General features: G+C 44.4%; 1 long non-coding RNA gene across 1 annotated transcript; it reads left to right on the top strand.

The window, feature by feature from the left end:
• Positions 1-6,265: 6,265 nt before the first annotated feature.
• Positions 6,266-9,515, top strand: LOC140701144 (uncharacterized). The gene is made up of 3 exons (XR_012080046.1): positions 6,266-6,324; positions 7,127-7,265; positions 9,299-9,515. It is a non-coding gene; the product is annotated as an uncharacterized lncRNA (long non-coding RNA).
• The last annotated feature ends 7,093 nt before the right edge of the window (positions 9,516-16,608 follow it).

Here is a 16,608-nt window from a genome sequence, read left to right as displayed (position 1 = left end):
CAAAGACGGCCGCCTTTCCTCCCTTGGTTCAGCCTGCCTCCTGTTCCTGGAGGTGTACTTTCCCTTCGCTAATCCTTCAAAATCTTTTGACAGAGACCCAACACTCTGCCTCCCATCTGAAGTCTTATCTTTCGGGTAAGATAAGAACTGGGGTCTTTTCCTTTTTGGGGTAACAAATTCAGGTAAGTCTCACAACCACCCAGTGAGATAGTTTGCTATTATTTAATCCCCATTTACAGTGAGAAAAGTAAGGCACAGAGACACTAAGAAACTTGCCCAGGGTCACACAGCTAGTACATAGAAAAGGTGGGCTTTGAACCCAGGCAATCTGACTCCACCATCCATGTCCCCAACCTCTAAACTCTTCTACCTTTTGATAACTTTTTACCACCACCCCTCATTTTTTAGGGAAGACGGGAGCAGAATGAGTGTTGAGTCTAGCCCCTGAAAACCACCTTTTGATCCTTGCATTCCCACTGTGTCTCTTTGTAATCAGCGGATCACAGGCACCCAGAAGATGAAAAGATGGAGGACAGCAAAGGGACAAGTTGGTCTTCATATTATAAAGGGAGGTGGAGAGATACTCACTGGGGCTTTCAAACTGCTTGTCTCTTCCCCAGGGTTTCTTCATGGGGGAGGGGGCGGGGCTCCAGGACCCCCAGCTGCAACCAGAGCAATCTCCCCTTTCAGCTGCCTTACACAGTGAGTGTCTGGGTAAGATTTTGTTTGAACGCAGAGATTCACGGCTCAGAAAGGTTTGGAAAGCCCTGGGGATGGAGCAATCACCTAGGTGTCAGGTTCCTTAATTGCTAAACTTTCCTCACGGCTGATTTACACAGCCCAGTACTCCCAAGAGAGGAAAGGCAGGAGGGTGTAGACCAGGGCACAAGCTGGAGTCTGTCTGCCAGAACGGTCTCTGTGACTGTCAGCTGTCCTCGCCTAAAGCAGGGAGAGCATTCCTAGGGGAGGAAGACACATTAGGAAGGACTGTGGCTTTATCTTCCACCCAGATGGGCAAGTCTGGAAAAATGTTTAAGGCTAAATGGAAATAAGATAAATCTGCGAAAGCCCTCCAGCAAGCACCATGTATTTGGAAATCTATTTCTTCCGTTGTCTTCCAGATTCCTTAATTCAGCAATGCTATGTCCTCCTGTGGTCCTCACACTCCTTCTCACCTGCCTGCCCCATGAGATGCTTAAGGAGACCCACAAACAGGTGTGTGTGTGTTTACATGTGCCACACATGTATAAGATTTAAATGAGACCAGCTCCAGGCACCCAGCTGGATTTTTTCCTACTCTGGGTACATTTCTTAGCAGGGCTTCTGCAGATCAGAGAACCAATATCCTGTTCTCAGTTTGATCCCAACTCCTCACATAAATCATATTCAGGGCACCCTCAGATGTCCAGTCCCCAGGAAGGCCCCAGAGCACAGCGGTCAAGGGCAAAGCTGGAGCCAGACCCCAGTTCTGGGCTCAGTTCCCAGTTGTGTCACTTATAAGCTGGGGAACTTCAAAAGACCTCCTAACTGAGCCTGTCTGTCCCAGGTTTCTCATCTGTAAATCAGGAGTAATAGTAGTGCCTGTCGGTACGATTGTTGCTCTAAGCATAAAGTGCTCAGAACAATGCCTGGTGAGAAGAGTTCAATCAGCTTTAGCTGTACATAGCTCTAGAAGCTTCCAGGCCCCTATGGGGCCCTGCTCTGGCAGCCGAGTCCTAATTCCACCCCCGCCCCAGACAGAGCTCCCAGCTGCTGTTGCTGCAAAGTGCAGATGGCCACCGTGAAACAGGAAGATTAGCCACCATCCTTGTTGGAGACAATCAGAAGGTCTAAGGTTCCTGAGGGAGACTGGCACTTCATTAAGCTTTCTTCCTGGTGTCACTTAAAATTGAAAACGCTGCCTGAAGCACTGTGTGATCAGAACAAATATTCTTCATTCATTCATCGCCCATTTATTGAGCACATCTTTAAAATAATAGCCAACGACGTAGAAACACCCCCTGGATGCACGCCATGCTAAGTTCTGTTATTGTCTCCATTTTGCCTATGAGGCTCAGAGACGTAAGGTAACTTGCCACAGGTCTGCAGAGCTTAAATTCCACCTGGCAGAGCCCAGTGTTTGACAACTCTGCCATTTCTCTTGCATCCAAAGAACTTAGCCCTCAAACCGATACAGGCAGGCAGGGCAGCTGTCTTCTCTCTGTGCCCCTTTCCTCTGTGAAATAGGAGGCTGAAAATCTCAATTCCTTTCTTGATAACTCATAGAAAAATCCCCAGGCTCCCGTCTACACAACACTGAAACCAGAAAGCAACAATGCTGGAGTAAGCATCACTCTTTAACAGCAGAAAATGCAGGATGCAGTTTAAACTCTGCACACACAAGCCCCCCCACCACCACCACATGCAGGCAAAAGGTGTGAAGAAAGACTTCTTTGTTTGCAAGCAACACAGATGTAATTGTGATAAAAATTGTCTTGGGTGTGCCTGTCTTAGCCATTTATTTTTAAAATTCCGGGTAGGTATTTTGGGCTGCTTCAAGCAAAGAGAAGCTTTAGAATCTTTTTTTTTTTTTTGAGAGAAATGAAATCCTTTGTTTATTGTAATTAGCAAGAAGTATTTTGTCAACTGAACAATAACACCAGGCCCAAAGCACAGATAGTGTAATTACAGAGGATTCAAAAGGTCTCTAAAAATATTCATAGTGACATCAAGTCAAATTATCCCCTGCCCCCAATACAAGCACAAGGACGCCCGGCTTGGGGATTTAGCTACACAATTCCCATTTAAACTCAGTGAAAGTCACATAGCTAACACCCCATGCAGTGCTTTGAAATTTTTATTAATAAAAATCCATAGAGCAAATCTTGTGGTTAAAGCATTTTTAGCACTGAGGCCGGGAACGGAGAGCGGAGGAGAGGGTCCCTCCAACACAGTTGTTCAGATTCTAGTTCTCCTGCGGGCACCGGGTCCGCAGCGCCCCCTGTCGGCAAGGAAGGTGTTCCCTTCGCCCAACTCAGAGAAGGGCATCCCAGCCCTCTCCAGCTGCCCAGGTTCTGCCGAGGCGGGACCCACACTCGTCAGAAGTCTCCATCAGGACCACAAACCCCACGACCTTCTGTTTGGGCCACGCGGTGGCGCCAAGGAGCATTCGCCCTGGGGACTGGCACACTGGGGAATGGGAGTGTGGCTCTGCCTTTGGCTAAACTTGAGACTTGGGGCCTGTTCCTGGACCTTCCTGAACCTCAGTTTCATCATTGATTAGATGGTGACAGTAGTACTTACTTTCAAACGTTGGGAGGTGATGGATATGTTAATGGCCTTGATGGTTGTGATGGTTTCACAGGTGTGTATTTATCCCTATGTTCATCGAGTGTGTGTATTTATTGTATATATAGCTTTTTATATATGTTATACCTCAATAAAGTTTTTTAAGAAAAATAAATAAAATACATAAAAATATTTGGTAAATACTCACTCAGTTTAAATCTTCTTGGTTGCCTTCCCTCTCTTGTAGTTTTCCCTCCTTTACCTAATGGAATTAATAATTGAAATGGTTGATTAACTATCTTGGCAACAGTCTTCAGCAAACTCCTGAAAAGGTGAGGCTAAAAGAAGAATGGTGCGCTGGCTGCAGGGAATTAAGAATCGCCTGTAGCTACCAGCGGACCCTCCACCAGCCCCTTGTGACAAAGCAGAGTCCTGGCCACACCGTTTTTGCAAGATTACACTAATGGTCAAGGGATGGAAAAAGATAAACCAACCAATAAATAACAAGCAGTCAGATCATCTGGTACCCAGTGTCCTTTATCCATAAAATATAAATATTCAATTAGTATGTGGCACCAACGGGAAGGCCTCTCTGCCTGCTGTCCTGCTGCCTCCATGTGGGGGAGGTCACATTTAGCCCCTCCTCATCCTGGGGGAATCTCATGAATCTCTCCACTAAAAATAGTCAGTTCGTAGCCTATGTGGTTCATGGCCTCTTCAGGCTGCTCGTAGCAGACATCACCAATCAACCACAGAACTCTTCCTCACCGAGAACAGAGTAGACTCCACTTTTGGTATCAATGACCAATCAGGCAAAGTTAAACCAACTTGTTATCTCTGCTGTCCACTCCTCAAAATCCTTACATAAAAGAGCAGAGCTGGGGGAAGGCCAGAAAATTCCTTTTCCTGTCTGCTTAAGGTCCACCTTCCAAGTTCTGGTTTCCTCTGAAGACCACCTTGTGTCCGAGTGAATGATCTGCAGGAATAATGTCCATTGCAGGGGCTCACACCTCCCCTACAGAGATATCTTCTCAATTCACCAACCCCAAACCACACATTCCCTGAAAGTCAGTAAGAGAAGGCTCTTCACAGGCATCTCCTCTTGTTCTTTTTACCTAATCCCAAGGCCAGAATCAAAAACACCAGATGCTGCAGTATTGGCTGAAGACGGACATCTTAACCATGCTGTCATTATTCCTCTATGGGGACAGAGGAAAGTGTAAGCCACTAGCTGGTTAAAAGAATTACTTTGTGCCCCATACTATACCTCCTCAAGTTTCCATAAGCCAGGTGGAGAAATTTTCTTCCCTAAAACTAGGTGAGCACTTATCTGAAAATACGACGATGCTAGGGTGCAGTTACATCAGGGGAATGTAAAGACTGCCCCCTCCTTTACCTAAACTTTCTCCTTCTCCACTTACTGGTTCTGGGGAGAAGAACCAAAAGTCACTGAGGGTTTACTAAGCATTTTACTTATGTCATTAAATTTTCACGCTAACTCTCTGAGGCATATGTTCTTAATGCCCATTTCACAGATGAGACAGTTGAGGCTTAAGGAAGTTGAAAATCTTTTCCCAAGGTGGCACAACTTAAAATAGGCACTGTACATCTTCAAAACACCATGCTAGTCCTCATGTCAAACCCCAAAAGGCATGGTCAGAGGCCACATGCTAGGCCAGACTGGTCCATGGGCAGGGTCCTAATGCTATTGTCCTTGGCTTTAAGAGAAAAAAAAGAAAAAGTCTGACCACTGAAGAAGGCACTTGATAACATTGTTCACATAATAAAGTATTGTGGGGTGGTTCACAGAAACAGCTGGCAATGACCAAATGCTGGAATCTCTCCATGACTCCAGAACCCTAATTTACTGCCTCTGCAGTCATCAGCTTGATGCAGGCAAATGAAAGCAATGGCTCATGGCCATTCCTCCAGACCAAAGATTCTAACCCCAACCAATCCATCTGCAAGCAATGGCAAGCTTCCTCTTAAATCTCAAATCAGCCTCTTTTCCCTGCCTCCAGTCCCATCAGGCTGGTCCAAGCTTCCATCCTAGCTCTTCAGGAACAACGCAATAACTCAACTCACCTTCCTGAATCCACTCTCTTCCAAACTCTTGTCCCCACAGCCATCAAATTCCCTGCCTGAAGAAGCCAGTGACTGCTCTTAGAATAAAATCCAGTCTCCTTACGATGGCTTTGAAGATTCTATCTGCTCTGGCCCCTGCCTGCTCAACTCAGATCTTATTTGTTTACTTCTTTATCTGTTTTTGTGTCTGTTTCCAGGAGAAAGTTTTTGGTGGAAAAGGATATCTTCCTGTCTCATGTTCTTCTGTAATCTCAGTATCTAGCAGAACGCCTGGCTTATGCTAAACACTCAAAAATACTGGTTGGTTATACGAATGAATGTTATCTGTAACATGTAGAGGAATACAAAATCTCCTCTAAAGCAGCTTGCTGGATTTGTTTGTTTGAGGAGCTAGAGAGCTGTAATGACCTAGAAACCAGAAGACTTGGGTGTTAGTCATTGCATTGCTATTTAAATGAACAGCCGGAGTCTGGGGAAATCTCTTTAACTGTCCTTGGCCTCAGGTTCCCAGTTTTGACTTTGCCATGAGCTGAGTGATGATCCTAGGCATTCAGCAAACTTTACTGAATGACTATTTGCAAGGCCCTGTAGCAGTTGCAGGCAAGTCCAAGATGAGCAAGATACAGCACTAGCCCAGAAGGAATGCAGAGACGAGTTGGGGACAGAGGAGGTACTACATAAATAAATGACAAGCATGGTATCTTGCTATGTGCTCTAACAGAAAACCAATGGTGATACAATGTGACCCAAAGGAGCAAGTGATCCATACCACTTGGGGTTCAGAGCAGACACCAACCACTCCTGAGCAGGGCCTTGAGGTTGAGTAGAATTCCGCGCCCCCTCCTGCCCCATTGGAGGGGCAGAGTTGCACACGGAGCATGCGCAAAAGCTTGATGCCTGCGTCCAGGGAACAGGAAGTGGTTCTAAATGGCCGGTTATGAAGAGGATGGAGGGGCACAGGTGGAAAATGAGGTTGGCTCGAGCATGAAGCTTTTATGCTAAGCTATGGAGTTTAAATCTTACCCTGTAGGAGACGGATTTTAAGCAGAGGCATGACCTAACCAAGTGCATATTTTAGAAAGATTACTCCGACAGTAGGCTGGAGGGTGGATTAGGAGGAAAAACACAGTAGGAACAGCGACTGCAGAGAGAAAACTGTAATCCAGGCAAGCAGGGTGCCCTAACGTGTCGGAGAGAAAGAGAGGAGAAGTAGGAGAGGCATGAATGAAAGCTGGGAGATCTACCAAGTCCCTAAAGCCTGGGAGAGTTGAAGTTTCCAGGCTTGGGGTATTGGTTGGTGCCATTTTCCCAAACAGGGCACAGAGGAGGAGGAGCCGATTTCAGAAGAAATATCCCAAGTCCCATTTTGAGCATGTGAGTCCACTCCTGCGGAAGGATGCGAGGGCAGGGTGTTGTGGCCGGGGGAGCTCCTGGACCAAGTCGCTGTGTTTTGCACGCCTTGTCTCCTCTCGGGCAGGAGTTATGATCGCCTCTTTCCTCATGGGGGTGTAACGAGGCTTTGTTTGGCTATTTCAAGATCTGTGCCACATCCAGATGAAAGGAGGTCTGTTAGTGAGGAGCAGAAGGGGACGAAGCACAAAGAAATGTTTAAAAGGCTGCCTGAAGGGTAGGAGACAGGCTTGCAGGGGGCTCGTTCTGGCTTTGCAATGAGATTTAAAGATCCAGAGATGAAAAACAAAAGATACAGGCAGCAAAAGATATGGATTCGTTCTCTCTCCAGATGGATTAACATTTGGATTGTTTTTTTTCCCAGATGTAACTGGCCAGGATTAAAAAACTACCGTGTCTCTCCCGGAAGGGAACAAGCACGCGGAGGTGATGGAGACCCAGGGGGGTCCTAAAGAGACAACTGTCAGCTCGTCAGCCCACCGTGAGGACCGCTCTGGGCAGAGGTGCGGGGGCTGGGCCCCATCAGGGTTCTGGCATGCGATGCAGCCCTTCGCCAGCCTAGGGGGCCACCACGGGTCCCTCCACCCTCACAGAGCCCCAGCGGACAGCGAACAGCGCACCAGACACCACAGCCTAAAGCCTGGAGAAAACAAAAAGAAGTTTGCTTGATACTAAGCACCAGATGGCTCCCTTTCAGCTAAGACTTTCAGAGTGTCCACACCCTCCTTTCTTCTCAGCTCACCCCTGAGGCAGCCCCTCCCTACCACACCTGCCTCCTCCAAGCTGCTCCCCCCCCCCCACCAAGAGCCTCTGGAAAAATGGGTCAGACCTTGCGAGTTCTGGCAAAACAACTTCTCCTCCAGTTTACCAGTTTCTAGAAGCAATGGCACTTGCTTCTGCCTGCCTGAAGTGGCTCCTTCAAACTCACTCTTGCCCTCCACACCCCTCCCTGACCCATCTCTAGCACTTGAGTCTTGCCCATCCTTCAAAGCCCTGAAAAATCACACTTCCCCACAAAGCCTTCCAGGATTCCCCAGTAGGACTGTGTGTGTGTGTGTGTGTGTGGTGTGTCTCTCTCTCCTTGTCCTCCTGTTGGGCTTTATTTCAAATAACCCTGAGTTAAGTCTACTTACTTTATAGTTGCTGTGATTAGAAGTTTCTCTCTCACTCTTGATTTTGAGTCCTTGGGAGCAGGGAGGGTCCTGCCACATTGAAGCTGTTCATTCAGTGTTTGTCGAATTCATCCCAATAGGTGAGTAGAAGCTGCAGATTGGACTGCTGCAGTGTAGAGAGGCAGGTGTTCCCCAGATGAGTCAGTTTCTCCTACAGAGCCTTGATTTCATAACCTGGTGTTACTGCAGGGGGACTTAGGGATGTCTGGCTGGAGCCATCCACTGACCAGTGCTGCTGGTGGTCAGATGCGGCAGCTTCGTGCCTCTGGGAAGAGTTTTGGTTCAGACGTGATCGGTTCAATCCAGGCTCCCTCTACCAATTTGGAGCTGTAGAATAACAGACAAGTCTCGTCTCTTCTGCGCCTCAGTTTCTTTATCTGTGAAGTGATGATAGTCATTCCTACCCTTGCAGATAATTGTAGGAAGATAATTACAGGCACACAGTGCCTGGCACCTAACAGATGTGCAATAAGTTCTCTGAGTAATTCATTCATCATCGATGGAGAATATTAATTAGGAGAAGACACAGCCTAGAGACAGAGGATCCAGCCTCTGGACAAGCCTGATTCTTGTGATGCAGCTTGGTGAAAATGTCTAGATATTAAAGCATCTGTTATCTGGGCTGCTGAGACCTGGGTTCTGTCCTAGCAACTCTGGTACCCACAACATAACTTTTCTGAGTCTTGACTACACCAGGTCATGGCTGTGGTTCCCACTAACTCCGCAGGGTTATCGTAATAAACCACCACAAGGCTTTTGAGTCTTTTCTGAAATGCTAATGTATTGCACAGCCCTGCACCCAGGCCCTTAGTAAGCAAGCCATGATTAAGGGCTAGTTTTTATTATGATCTTTCTTTCCCTCTAGCCTCTAAGCTCCATTGTCAGGAACTGTGTCTATTTTGTTTCTCATTCTGGACTCAGATCCTTAACACAGAACCTAACAGATTGGAGGGTCTCAATGCATATTTACTGAAGAAATGAATTAATTAGAGGCATATTTTAACTTTAAAGAATGGAGGCTGTGATGATCCGTAACATGTATTTCATTCTGTGACATTTCATGATTTCTAATCAGATGGGGGGACTAATTCAAGTCAGGAAGTATTTCAGCTGTTGAATCTGTGATTGCTTTGTATCACAATTTTTTTTTTAAATCAGCATTTTTCTCTTTTTTTTCCCAATCTAGTTATTATCTCTGTGCAGTAATTGGGGATTGGGAGAAATTCTGTGTTCCTCCTTTTTTAATGTTGACCAACAAACTTGTGGACTTGAATGAATGTTCATGATCATTATTGATTAACTTGATTTGCAAGCTTGGGCAGATAAGATTATGCAGGGAATTCTGCAAATTTTCTTGACCACAGCCACAGATAGCCAGAGAACAATCTGAATGCAGGACCACTATGAGATTCCTCTGAACTGAAGACCCACATTTCTGACTCTGCCCAATCTCATGGCTCCAAGAGTGGAAAAGAAGATGGACGCTACAATTTTTAACATACCAGGCCTGGTGCAAGGACTTAGCATTTGTGTCTCAGCATTTCGTGGGACACATCAAATAAATATTTCAGATTCTTCGGGGCACGTGTCCCATCCCACTCAAAATTGGGTTTAGCCACATGACTTGCTTTGGCCAATGACGTGTGAGCAGAAGCGATGCAAGGCACTTCTGGGATGAAGTCTTAAGAGCCAGCCTGCTATTCTGCATGCTCACTTTCCCCCTGCCAGCACAACGTGCCACATCATGAAGCCTCCTCCAGCCTGGGACCCAGCGTGAGGCTGACCTAGAATCGAGTTCCCAGCTGATTCCCGCTGAGGGCGTGGCCTTAGCAAGAAATACATCTCTGGAGGCTCAAGGTGCTGAAATGTGGGAAGTCATTTGTTATCACAGCATAACCTGGACTATCCTGATTGATACAATCTGTTAGTTTATTTAACCCTCATTAGAAAAAGAAAAACATAAGACGTGCTGTTAGGGGATGATTCTTCTTGGCTCTCAGGCATTTCTGCATGTCTTACAAGCAAAACAAGAGATCTCTTTGTTCCAGAATATCTTCCCAAGGACATTCATATAGCAAGCAGCCTGGAAAGGTAGAGGCAGTATCACCCTCCAGAGGAAAAGGCAGGCAGGCTTCCTGCCCACTGTAAATTCAGGATCCCTAAGCCTAAGGTTCCTCTCCTGTAACGCAGCTCACTGAGTGTGCAGGCATCCATCTGAGCCGTTTGCAAGGGAAACACACAAATACAGTGATGTGCATGTTTTCCTGTGCCATGGGTGATAAAGTCAGCATATCTGACCCAAAGTCCATGTCTCTGCCAGCATCTTGGAAACTGTGGCAGGCTAACATGTTAGCTGGAAGGAGGGTAAAATTTCAGACTTTTCACCATTCTTGACAGCCAAGATTAGCATAACCATTTTACACATGATTAAACTGAGCCTTAGAGAGAATAAGTTACTCAAAGTCACACCACTAGTAATTGGAAGATACCATTTCCCCCATTATTCCCCCTTGCTTACCATGAAAAAACAAAACTGGAAATATTGTTCATACATTTCCATATTTTGAATTCATTGACTCATTTATCTAGTTAATGTCTATTTAAAAACTACTTTATTTCAAGCACTATGCTGGGATGCTATTTTCTAGAGTTTCTTTTAAAATTGGCCTTGATTTGTCCCAACATACCCAGTTTTGATGCCTAAAGTAAGACATTTGATATTGTCTTAATCTTGACATATGCTGTACCCATCCAGCTGTCTTCCCCCCAGCAAGCAGATGACCTGGAGAGTGTAACAAACATCAGCTTTCCTATAATTTAACATGAAAAGTACATCTTACCCACTGTTGCAGTGATAGGTCTGGGAGGTCTGGTGAATTCTGGAGGAAGCATGTGTAGAGTCAAAGATCACTGGATCCCTGTAAATTATGGGCTGCTCACCAAGGGAACTCAGATCCAAGTAGGGGCTTCACTCTATGTCCCTGTCCTCTCCTAGACAATGCAATAGGATCAAGAGGAACTGGGGCTTACTGTAACTAAGTCATCGTAGAAGTAAGCACTTCCACCACTGAAAAGTCTTAGGGTGTTAGACCCCAGGAACACCAAGCCAGAGCCTCACATCCATCCCACCTCATCCTTTCTGGGTGGGACTTACTAGAAAGGACTTAGGCCAATAGATCTGGGTTCAGGTCTTGACTCCAACTCTAATCTACAACCTTAATGCTCATGGTGCAACTTTTTAAACCTCTCTGACCTTCAATTTTCTCATCCATAAAGTGGGATATTAACATCTAACTTATATTTCATAAAGATTAATAAGTGAGATACATAAAGCAGAGTGTCTAGCACACAGTAGGCATTTACTACATAGCAGCAACTCTCATTACCACCATCATTTTGCTCTGAGTAGACAGAACATCCCTTTAAACAAAAAGAAAATTAGAGACGAGGTACAGAGCCACTGGCTGAAAGCCAAAGAGGGTAAGATAAAGTGTTATAATTGCCTCTCCAGGGACAAGCAATAAATCCAGGCAGCTGTGCTGCTCCCACTCTCAGGCAGCATGAGAGCAGGGCTGTGTCAGAGAACTCGTGTCTCAGAGCATGGGCACCCAGCATGCACAAAGTGCTCTGTGGGTGATGTAAGAGGTGCAGAGAGGAGGCAGGCACTGTCCTGCCTTCCAGGAGTTTATCATCTACAGAGATTGGGACAAAGGGAGGATTAGACACTAAGAGATAGATAATAAAGGTAGGTAATCTTTATGATCTGCCATGATCAAGACAAAGGGAAAATTAGGAATCATAGTATTATGAGAGAGGAAAGAGAGAAGATGGCAGAGTAGAAAGACACTCATAGCTCACCCTCTCCCACAAATGCACCAAGACCCACATCCACAGACCCACTCAGCCAGAGCACCTGCGGAACTCCGACAGAACATTGCCCTCTTCAAAAGATAAAGACGCCAAAAATCTGGTAGGAGAAGAGGAAAAACGAAAGAACAGAAGGCAAAGCAGAGCGGGACAGGTCCCATGGGGAGGGAGCAGCAAAGGAGGACTGGCGCTCCTTTGCTGGGTCTCCCCTCTCCAAGAGGCCAGCGGGACAGAGGGGGAGGCTCCGAGGCTCGGATCTGTACAGAGCACCCCTTAACTGACAGAACTAAGCTAAACGGGCACAGAAGGTACCCCGGACACCCAGCCTAAGACGCGGGCCAGCAGCTGTAGGCAGGGCCAGGCTGCCCAAGCCAGGCAGAGGATGGGGGCAGCTGCACTGAGGCAGCCCCAGGGGACTACAAGGGGCTGCGCGCCATTGCTGTGGGTGTACAGGGCAGAACAATCTGGGCCTTCCATAAAACAGCACAGTTGATGCGCCCTGGGGGGAAGGGTGCATACCCCCATCTCTGAAAACCCACGGAAAGTTTTCGGGGGAAGAGAGGCTAGGCTCAGGCACAGCCGTCATATCCTCCAGCGCTTAGCATCCAGGCAGGGGCCGGGGCGAAACCTGTATCCGCACTGAAGGCCTTAGCAGCCTCAAAGGCCAGACTCAGACTTGTCTACAGCCTGGGGCAGATAGGATCTTTCCATCCTGGTCCCTCAGAGAACTTGCTCCACCAAGAAACAAGGAGCTGAGCTTTGGCCCGGAGCAGGGACAAGGCTGTCCCTCGGTGTTCCCCGGGCCCACCTGCGGAGCGCCGACCGGAGACGGAGAGCGCAGCCGCACAGAGCAGCGGCGCTACCGGCACAGGGAGAGGGAGAGCGGCCACCCGCCTTTCGGGCAGGAACACAGCCCCTAACCGTGGTGCTGGGAGGGGACGCGACTCGCCCTCCTACCTGGCCAGTCTGCAACATCTGACTGCGGCATTGGGTGGGGCAGTGACCTGCCCACCCACAGCAGAGGAGAGCTGCACCTGACCCAGTGCTGGGAGGAGGCGCGATCCGCTTGCCGACAGGTACTGAGAACAGCACAAAATAGGGTGCCAACGGAGGGTGTCTGGAAACAGCAAGCGGAGCTTCCAAAACAGGACGAAGACAGGAAAACTTCACATTAAAAGCACACAGACTCCAGGAGAACACCGACACCACCACCCCCCCCCCTTTTTTTAAATCTGTTTTTACCTGTTCTATTTTCTATTACCCTCTTAATTTTTACTTCTTAATTCATTTCTATTTCTCTTGGGTTTTGATGTCCTGTTATTGATTAGACACAGGTTTCAAATACACCTTTCCATCTTTTCCCCCTTTTTTAAAGGTTTTAAAAGGACGTCTCAACCCGATTGATATTCTGCTTCAACTTGCTCTTCTATTATTCATTATACACTGTTTTCAAATCTTTTTTCTTCCTTCTTTTAAAATTCTTTCTCTCTCTCTCTCTTACTTTTTCATTTTTTTCCTAAGTCTTATTCCTAAATAGGCATTAGATAGATAAACTCCTTAAGGACCAAAATAGATAACTGATACTCCATAAACCACAGTGTCAGAGAGGTATGAGCAAGATGAAGAAGCAGAGAAACCTTTGCCAATTAAAAGAACAAGAGAAATCCCCTGAAAGAAAGATCAATGAAATAGATATCGAAAGCCTACTAGATCAAGATTTCAAAAAAGGAGTGATCAAAGTGCTGAAGGAATTAAAAGAGATAATGTTTAGAGATATAAAATATGTCAAAAAGTGAAATTGAAGCTATAAAGAACAGCCAAGTAGAATGAGTAAACTCATTGACAGAGATGAGGAATGATCTAATAGCTATGTAAAGCCGACTAGATAATGCAGAGGAACGAATTAGTGACCTAGAAGACAGGACAACAGAATGCACCCATTCAGAAGAGCTACAAGAGAAACAAATAAAAAATAATGAAAATAGCATAAGGGACCTATAGGATAATATAAAGCATCCCAATCTTTGCATAATAGGGGTCCCAGAAGGAGAAGAAGGATCAAAGGGGATTGAAAAGGTTTTTGAAGAAATCGTGACTGAAAACTTCCCAAACTTAAAGAAGGAATCAGATATCCAAGTACAGGAAGCTCAGAGGGTCCCAAACAGGAAGAACCCAAATAGACCCACACCAAGACATATCATAATCAAGATGGCCAGAGTCAAGGATAAAGAAATGATTCTAAAGGCAGCAAGAGAAAAGCAAAGAGTAAGTCACAAGGGAACCCCCATAAGACTCTCAGCTGATTTCTCTACACAAACACTACAGGCCAGAAGGGAGTCGCAAGATATATTCAAAGTCCTGAATGAAAAAAAAGATGCAGCCTAAGACTCTTTATCCAGCAAGGCTGTCCTTTAGGATAGAAGGAGAAATAAAGAATTTCACAGACAAGAAAAAGCTGCAGGACTTTAGCAACACTAAACCCATGCTAAAAGAAATGTTGAAAGGTCTATTCTAAAAGAAAAGCAGCAGGATGCTACAGAAATAAGAAACTCACAACTGGAAAGGTGATAACTCATGAATTACAAATAAAATAAACAAAAAATTGTAAAAGAAGACATACAAATCACTGAGAGTGGGAGAGGGAGGCAGGGAAATGTAGAATATATTTTTTCTTTCTTTTTTAAGTTTTTTTAACGGTAGGATGGGTTTGAGATCATGTTACTATCAGTTTAATAAAAATAGTTATAGTAATGGGACAATAGATTTACGAAAAAGGGTAACCACAAGCCAAAAACTTACAAGGGAGTCACAAAAATTAAATAAAATCCATGATAATACAAAGGAAAATTACCAAACCACTAAAGGAAGAAGAAAGGAACAAAGAGGATATAACAATTCAACTGTAAAGATAAGTTCAAAATGGCAATAAACACATATCTATCATTAATTACTGTAAATGTTAATGGACTAAATGCTCCAGTCAAAAGAATAGAGTGGCAGACTGGATAATAAAGCAAGAACCTTCAGTATGCTGCATACAAGAGACCCACTTTAAGGAGAAGGACACATATAGATTGAGAGTAAAAGGATGGAAAAGGATATTCCATGCAAATGGAAAAGCCAAAAAAAGCAGGTGTTGCAGTACTGACTTCAGACAAAATAGACTTTAAAACAAAGGCCATAAAGAAAGATAAAGAAGGACATTTTATAATGATTGGAGGAGTGATACAAGATGAGGATATTACACTCGTTAATATATATACACCCAATATAGGAGCACCTAAGTACATATAACAATTACTAACAAAGATAAAGGGGGATATTGATGGGAATACAATCACAGTTGGAGATTTTAACACTGCATTAACATCACTAGACAGATCTTCTAGACAGAAAATAAATAAGGCAACAGAGAAATTAAATACTACAATAGAAAAACTAGATTTGGTGGACATTTTCAGAGCATTACACCCCCCAAAAATAGGATATACATTCTTGGAACATTTTTCAGGATTGATCATGTACTTGGGCACAAAAGAAACCTCAACAATTTTAAGATAGAAATTATCTCAAGCATCTTTACTGACCACAATACCATGAAACTGGAAATCAACAACAGAGAAACAGGAAGAAAAAAAGGAAAGCATGGAGATTAAACAATATGTTACTGAAAAAACAATGAGTCAATGAGGAAATCAAAGGTGAAATTAAAAAATACCTTGAGACAAATGATAATGAAAGCACAACCACTCAAAATCTATGGGACACAGCAAAGGCAGTGCTAAGAGGGAAGTTTATAGCAATGCAGACCTTCCTCAAAAAAGAAGAACAATTACAAATAAACAATTTAACCCACCACCTGAATGAATTAGAAAAAGAAGAACAAAAAGCCCCAAAAAACAGCAGAAGGAGGAAATAATAAAGATCAGGGGGGAAATAAATACAATAGAGATTAATAAGACCATAGAAAAAAATCAACCAAACCAAAAGCTGGTTTTTTGAAAAAGTAAATAAAATCGACAAACCTCTGGCCAAACTCACAAAGAAGAAAAAAGAGAGAGCACAAATTAGCAAAATAAGAAAGGAAAATGGAGAAATTACAACAAACAAAATAGAAATACAGAATATCATACGAGAATATTATGAAAAACTATATGGAACCAAACTGGATAACCTAGAGAAGATGAACAAGTTTCTGGAAACATACTGCCCACCAAGACTGAATCAAGAAGAAAGTGACCACTTGAACAATCCGATCACTAGACAGGAAATAGAAAGCAATTAAAAACCTCCCTACAAATAAAAGTCCAAGACTGGACGGCTTCACTGGAGAATTCTACCAAACATACGAAGAAGAACTCATACCAGTCCTTCTCAAACTCTTCCAGATGATTGAAAAAGGAGGGAATACTCCCAAAGTCATTCTATGAAGCCACCATCATCCTGATACCAAAGCAGGCAAAGACACTACAAAAAAAGAGAATTATAGGCCAGTATCACTGATAAACATAGATGCCAAAATCCTCACCAAAATATTAGCAAATAGAATCCAACAACACATAAAAAAGATTATACATCATGACCATGACCAAGTGGGGTTCATCCCAGGGACACAAGGCTGGTTCAACATACACAAATCAATCAATGTAATACATCACATCAACAAGAGAAAGGACAAAAACCACATGATCATCTCAATACATGCAGAAAAAGCATTTGATAAAATTCAACATCCATTTATGATAAAAACTCTCACCAAAGTGGGTATAGAGGGAACATATCTCAACATAATAAAAGCTATATATGA

The sequence above is a fragment of the Vicugna pacos genome, chromosome 14 (assembly GCF_048564905.1).
Source record: "Vicugna pacos chromosome 14, VicPac4, whole genome shotgun sequence".
Classification (NCBI taxonomy): domain Eukaryota; kingdom Metazoa; phylum Chordata; class Mammalia; order Artiodactyla; family Camelidae; genus Vicugna; species Vicugna pacos.
Note: the sequence above shows the minus strand (reverse complement) of the source record. Positions and strands in the feature narration are given on the sequence as shown.